Genomic DNA, 8,189 nt, shown 5'->3' on the forward strand with positions numbered 1-8,189 from the left:
TCCTTTATTAGTAATAATATCAATAGTGTAGCCTGGAAAAGTAATACATATCCTGTGGCCTTTAACATTAATGTAATGTACTGTGGCCTCTGAAACTAGTAATAGCTTAAATGTTGCCTTTCATGCTAATACGATGTCTATAATATAGTATCTAAAACTAATACAATAGCTTTCCTGTTGCCTTTAAAATATTATAATATTCATAGCATGACATCTCAAATTAAATAAATAGCTGGGTGCAGAGACACACACCTGTCATCTCAGTGACTTGGGAGGCTAAGGCAGAAGCATCACAAATTCAAAGCCAGCCTCAACAATTTAGCAAATCCCTAAGCAACTTAGCAAGACCCTGACTCAAAATAAAAATAAAGGGCTGGGGCTGGGGCTCAGTGGTAGCATGCTCACCTGGCACGTGTGAGGAACTGGGTTTGATCCTCAGCACCACTTAAAAGTAAAATAGAGGTATTATATCCACCCACAACTAAAAAATACATATTAAAAAATAATTTTTAAAAAGGGCTGGGATTGTGGCTTAGTGGTTAAGCATCCCATGCCCAATCTCTAATACTAGAATAAAAATTAATAAATAAGAATACTAATGAGATCAATACTATAGCATCTGAAACTAATATAATACTTGCCCTGTGTCAATTAATACTGATATGATATCCACAATATGATCTCTAAAGCTAGCATAATACTTCTCCTCTGGACTTTAATATTACTGTGATATTCTACAAGAGCATATAGAAGTAAATAATAGGGGCACTTTTACCTGTAATGGATGGACTGTCCTTATTGTAGCATCTGAGACTAGAATATTAGCTGTCCTATGGCCTTTAATATTAATATAATATTTCATGTTATAGAATCTAAAAGTAATATATTAGCTGCCCTATGGCCTTTAAATGTTAATGTAATATCCATATTTATCATCTAAAATTAATATAATGGCTGCCCAGTGGCCTTTAATACTAACATGATATCCTTAGTATACCATCTAAATATAACAAAATAACTTCCCCTTGGTCTTTAATATTAATGTAATACCAGTACTTCAGCATCAAAACCTAACACAATAGCTTTCCTGTGCCTTCTTTACTAATAAAATATACAAAGTACAGCATCTGCCCTGTGGCTTTTACTACTAATATATGTAGTATAGCCTATAAAACTGACATGATAGTTGTTCTGTGACCTTTGATACTCATATCTAAATATAATAGTTGTGCTACAGCCATTTATATTTATGTAATATTTGTATTATGGCATCTAAACCTAATATAATGCTGCATGAGTCTTTAATACTATCACGATATCCATATGATAGTATCTAATATTAATATAATAGTGGCCTTGTAGCTGTAAATATTAATATCCATGCTATATCATTCAAAACTAATATAATAACTGTATTGTGGCCTTTTGTAGTAAAATGATATCCGTACTATAGCATCTCAAGTTAATACGATAATTGCACTGTGACATTTAATACTAGTTATATCACCTTAAACATAAAATACGGGCTGGGGATGTGGCCCAAGTGGTAGCGTGCTCTCCTAACATGCATGAGACACTGGGTTCAATTCTCAGCACCACATAAAAATAAAATAAAGATATTGTGTCCACCTAAAACTAAAAACTAAAAACTAATAAAAAACATATAATACATGCCCTGTGGCCTTTAATGTAGTGTAATATGCATCCTATAACATCTAAAACTAATATAAAATGTGTCCTGAATTCTTTAATGTAATATACATATTAAAGCATTTTAAAGTAATGTAATATGTGTCCTATGGCCTTTATTACTAAAATGAGATCCATTTTTAGCATCAATTCTAATATAATAGATCCTTTGAGGCCTTAAACACTAATATGATATCCATACTACAGCTCTAAAGCTAATGTTATAGCTGCTCTGTGGCACTTAACATCAATTTAATATTAATACTATAATCTGTTAAACTCATATAATAGTGGTTATGTGGCATTTATTGTTAATATGATATCCATAATATAGCATCTAAAATGAATATAATAGCTGCACTGCAGCATTTAATATAGTATCCACATGATTTCACTTAAAACTGATATAATTACTGCCCTGTTAAAATAGAGTTTCTTCCTTCTACTGGCAGAGGGGTCTGCACAAGCTCCAGCCCTCTGCAGCTGAGAAGTGTTGCAGCTCTAATGGTGAGCCATACCCTCCAGTGACACAGCAGACCCCAGCAGCTCACTGTTAGTTTCTTCTTCTTTCTGAGTTTTTGTCTTGTGAATTTGAAGAATAAAATCCACAGATCAGGATGTATGAGTGTGAGAATAGGATTTATTCACATGAGCATAGAATCAGGACTCCCCACAGTATGAGCAGTGCAAGAGGAGCTCTGAAAAGGGTTGCCATCTGATTGTGCCAGTCTAGGATTATACAGCACTTGGGTCCACACTATTGGTCCAAACTTATGCTAATCAGCATTTGAAAAACGTACCAATGCTGTTTGTCCAAACATTATGCTAATTAGGGTTTGGAAATGCACTAACACTATTTTTTAGCGCTGAATTTCATTCAGGTTTGTCCTACTTCCTTTATCTCCCTGCTCCTCTGGAATGACAGGTCAGTGTCATCTTGGGATGGCAGGTCAGTGCACCATGGCCTGCTTGTGGCAGTGATCCACCCCACCTCAGACCCCCAATGCCAGCTTGGCAGACTCTTTGAGGCTGTGGCCCATGCTTGGCACCTGTGTTCCAGCCTGCCCAGGTTGTTGTTCCTCTGCTTTGCTCTGCTGCTTGGCTGCTGCTTCTCAACAGAGACCAGTGCACCAGCTGCATGGCTTGGCAGCTGGGAAGCTGTGTTGCTGGCCTGTAACACTAATAGGATATCTGTACTGTACCATACACACTTAATATAGCAATTGCTCTGCAGCCTTAAATATTAATATAATATCAATGTTGTGGCCTTCAAATCTGAAATAACAATGGTACTGAGGCTGTTTAATTCTAATATGATATCCAAATTATAGCATCTAAAACTAAAATAATATTTGGCTTGTGGTCTCTAATACTAATAAGATATTTATGCTATGTGATCTAAAATTAATATAATAGCTACCCTGTGGCCTTTAATATTATTTTAATATTCATACTATAGCATCTAAAAGTAATTTAATAATTGCCTTGTGACCTTTATTATTAATATAAAATCATACCAACACATCTTAAACTGATATAATAGCTGCCTTTTGGCTTTTAATTCTAATCTGATATACATATTATGGCACCTAAAATTAATAACATATATCCTCTGTGGCCTTTGATATTTATATAATATCCATACTCTGGCCTCAAATCCTAATATAATAGTTTAAAATATTCATACTGTGACCTCTAAAATATAAGAGTAGTCCCTGTGGTCTTTATTACTGATATGATATTTATGTTAGAACATGGAAATGTGATAATAGATGTGATCTTTAATATTAATATGATTTCTAGACTATAGAATTGAAAATTGGTATCAGAGCTGCACTGAGGTATTTAATACTAATATGATGATATCCATAGTACATATTTAAAACTAATATAATGTTGCTCTGTGGTCTTAATATTAATATGACATCCCTACTGTGTACTCTAAGACTAGTGTAATAGCTTCCCTGTATCCTTTATTACTAATATAATATCCATCCTATAGCATCTAAAAGAATAGCTGCCCTGTAGCCATTTATATTAATATAATAGCCAAAATATAACATCTCAAACTGATATAATATTTGTCCTATGGCCTTTAATAATAAAACTAATCTAAAACTAATATAATGTATGCCCTGTGCCCTTTAATATTGACATGTTATTTGTATTATGGCATCCAACACTAATATAATGGTTGCCCTGTGGCATTTATAATTGATATAATATCAGTAATATAGATTCTAGCTAAGTGCAGTGGTGTATGCCTCTAATCCCAGCAACTCAGGAGGCTGAGGCAGGAGAATCATGAGTTCAAGCCAGCCACAGCAACTTAGTGAGGCACTTAGCAACTCAGCAAGACCTCATTTCTAAATAAAATATAAAAAAGAGCTGGGGATGTTTCTCAGTGGTTAGGTACCCCTGGATTCAATTCAATCCCTGATATATATATATATATATATATATATATATATATATATATATATATATATATATATATATATATTTTTTTTTTTTTTTCCTAAAACTAATGTAATAGATGCTGAGATGCTGTATGGCCTTTAATTTTAATACAATACCATATTATTGCACCTAACACTAATATAATAGTGATCTGTGATGTTTAACTAACATGACATCCATATTGATAGCATTGAAAACTGATATATTAATTCCCTCTGGCTTTTAATATTAATATAACATTATTAGTATAACATCTAATACTAATACAATAGCTGTCCTATGGCATTTAATATTACCATGATATCATACTATAGCTTCTAAAACTAAAATAATAGCTGAACTTTGTTTGGCTTTCATTACTGATGTAATATACATGCCATTTTACATTAATTCAGTAACTACCCTATGACCTTCAGTATTAATTTAATAATAACTATGCTATAGTGTCTAACACTAGTATAAAGCTTCCCTTTAACCCAAACATAATATCTATATTATAATGTGTAAAACTAATACTTCTTGCCTTTAATACTAATATGATTCCATACTGTACTATCTAATAATATTATAATAGATGTTCTGTGGTGTTAATACTCAAAATCTATAGTTTTGTATCTTAAAACTAATAACTTCCCTGTGGTCTTTAACAGTAACATAATATCCATAGTGTATTTCTGATACTCATGTAATAGCTATCCTGTGTCCTTGAACATAACTATAATATCCATATTATTGCATCTGAGACAGCTGACTCTGGACTTCATTTCTAATATAATAGTCATCTATATCATCTAAAATTAATACAATAGCAGCCCTGTGCCTTTAGTAGTAACACTTCTGCATCTAAAACTAATGTAATAGGTGCCCTATGACCTTAAATATTAATGTGATATCCATGCTAGAGCCTCTGAAACTGATATAATAGTTGTCTTGTGGCCTTTAATATTCATATCAATACTGTAGCTTCTAAAACTAAAAAAAAAAAAGATAATAGCTGAACTCTGGTGACTATAATTAATATATTCCCTATATTATAGATTCTAAAACTAATACAGTTTGTGCCCTGTAGCCTTAAACACTACTATAATATCCATACTGTACAATCTACAACTAATATGATATTGCTTTGAGGATTTTAATTTTAATATAATATCCATACTATAGCATCTAAAACAAATATAATAGCTGCCCTATGACATTTAATACTAACATGCTATCCATACAGTAGCAAAAAGAAAACTGATATATTAATGTCCTTTGTCTTTTATACTGATGTAACATCTTTAATATAGCGTCTAATACTAATGTAATAACTGTCCTGTGGCCTTTAATATTAATATGATGTAGATATTATAGTAACAAAAATTAATATAACTGCCTGTTATTATTAAAACAATATCCTTACTGTGGCGTATAAAACAGGCCTCTCAACTCCCGTGTTTTCCTTCACCAATTGTTCTAATTTCCTGTATATATTCCTCTACCACCTCCTTTCTCATCTCTCTGTGTATTATATTAACAATATCTATCCTGAAGGCTCTAACATTAATATAATATCCATAGTGTAGCCTCCAGAACCAATGTAATTGCTTTAATTTCACTTTTCATGCTAACATGATATCCACATATAGCATCTAAAACTAATACAATAGCTGAACTTTGGCCTTTAAAACTATTATAATATCCATAGCATGATATATTATTTAATTTATTTTTTAGTTGTAGTTGGACACAATATCTTTATTTTATTTATTTATTTTTATGTGGTGCTGAGGATTGAACCCAGGGCCTCGCACGTGCTAGGCAAGCATTCTACCACTGAGCCACAATTCTAGCCCCATAGCATGGGATATCTTAAATAAATAGGTGCCTTTAATACTAATGAGATCTCAAAACTATAGTATCTGAAACTAATATAATACTTGCCCTAGGACAATTAAAACTAATATGATATTTATAATATAGCATTCAAATAAAACAGAATAGCCAGCCAGTGGACATTAATGTTATTGTGACGTCCATAGACAACATCTAAAATTAATATTTTAATAAACTAAAACTGTGTATTTTAATATTAAATGCTATGTCATATATATATTCATTCTATGACCTTTAGTACTATTGTGATATTCACATTGTACCACCTAATATTAATATAATAGCTGCCATGTGGCTTTATATTAATAGGATATCTATCTTATGGCATGTAAAACTAATAAATAACTGCCACTTGGCTATCAATATAATATTATAGTACAGTACACAAATTATAGAATTGTAAATTATAGCACTGTAATGCCCTGTCACTTTTATTTCTAATATAATGTCCAAATTATAACATCTAAAACTGATGTAATACCTGTCCTATGGCCTCTAATGTAACAAAATATTCATAACATAGCATCTAAAATTAGTACTTTAGTTGCCTTGTGACCTTTGATATTAATTTAATAGCCATATAAGAGCAGCTAAAATAAACATAGTAACTTCTCTGTGGCCTTTAATATTTCTGTAATATCCATGCTACGGCACATAAATAACATAATAGCTGCCCTGTTGCATTTAACATTAATATAATATCCAAGTTATGTTGTCCAAAATTAATATGATAACTCCCTGTAACTTCTTATAGTAAATGATATTCATACTACAGCATCTCAAGCTAATATAAAAACTGCAATGTGGCCTTGAATGCTAATGTAATATTCATAATATAGTACCTTAACTAATAAAGTGAGGCTTTCTAGGGTCTCTAATTATCTTTAATATTAATGTAATGTCCATACATTAGCAAATAAAAATAATAAGAATATTCCCTGTTGCCTTTAACCTAATGTAATATTTATATTATGTATCTTTAAAAAAATTTTTTTGGTTGTCAGTGGACCTTTACTTTATCTATTTATATGCAGTGCTGAGAATCAAACCTAATGCCTCACACATGCTAGGCAAGCACTATACAACTGAGTTACAACCCCAGCCCCTGCATCTTTTTTTAATTGCAAAAACAATTATTTTATATATCACTGGCCATAAATTTTTGTAATTAGTTATTACATAAATGATGCCCAGTGCCATTATTCTGCCCACAATCCACTTGTGCATTTATAAACACAATTTTCATGATTTATATAAGCACATCTATCAGTGAAGATGTTACAGTGAGGTGTAATGTAACAACCATAATCTGATGCTTTGCAGATAGCAATGTAGAAGAAAATTATTTGTAATCATCTTTAACTTCAATGACTTTATATAAAAATCAATACTTTAGAATTAAATTCTAAGTCTCCAAAGGAGATTTTCAAATGTACATATAGAAATGGTTACAGAGAGCAAGATTTATAAGAAACATGTCCACGTGTCCACATCCTATTGTAACTGCTGTACCATTTTTTTTTCCAACTTCTTTCCTTTGCCTGCAAGAGGGGCTCAGATAGGATGGAAGTTTTGCTTGACTTCTTTAATGTCCTGAACTTTCTGTAGCTCTTTTTTTTTTCAATATGTTCATTATAAATTTAGCTTAGCGTTTCTGTTTGATCTCTTCAACTCTCTTCATTGCATTAATAGTTTTATTCCGTAGTTCTTGCTGGCATTTGACAGGTTCATTTCTACATTTTTCAAATTCAAATGAATTATCCACTGTAAACTCTTGACCAGCTGCTTTCCTGAATGCTTTAGTCCACCTGGCCTTGTGAGGATTATGCTTTATTTTAAAGTTCTTAGTACATTGGATTTACAGAATCTGAATACCTTGGAATAATTGAAGGTGAACATCATGCCATGGACAGGGTAGGTGGACCCTGAACAGAAATAACACTTCTTGATATGCATGTTGAGCCTTGTGGGACCCCACCAACCAGGCCATGAGCTGGGGAAGAAGTGATGCCATATTATTACATCTTAAAACTAATGTAATATATGCCCTTGGCCTCCAATAGTATTACAATATTTAAACATGCCATCTAAAACTAATATAAAAGCTGACTTGTGGCCTCTAACACTAATATTATATCCATAGCACTCCATCTGAAACTAAT

At 32.1% G+C, this 8,189-nt stretch overlaps 1 pseudogene across 1 annotated transcript; it reads right to left on the bottom strand.

The window, feature by feature from the left end:
* Window positions 1-7,521: 7,521 nt before the first annotated feature.
* On the bottom strand, window positions 7,522-7,983 carry LOC308647896 (putative ribosome biogenesis protein RLP24; annotated as a pseudogene). The gene has a single exon. The product of its transcript is annotated as a putative ribosome biogenesis protein RLP24 (transcript).
* Between the last annotated feature and the right edge of the window lie 206 nt (window positions 7,984-8,189).

This window comes from Spermophilus citellus (assembly GCF_964194105.1).
Source record: "Spermophilus citellus genome assembly, chromosome: 4".
Lineage (NCBI taxonomy): Eukaryota > Metazoa > Chordata > Mammalia > Rodentia > Sciuridae > Spermophilus > Spermophilus citellus.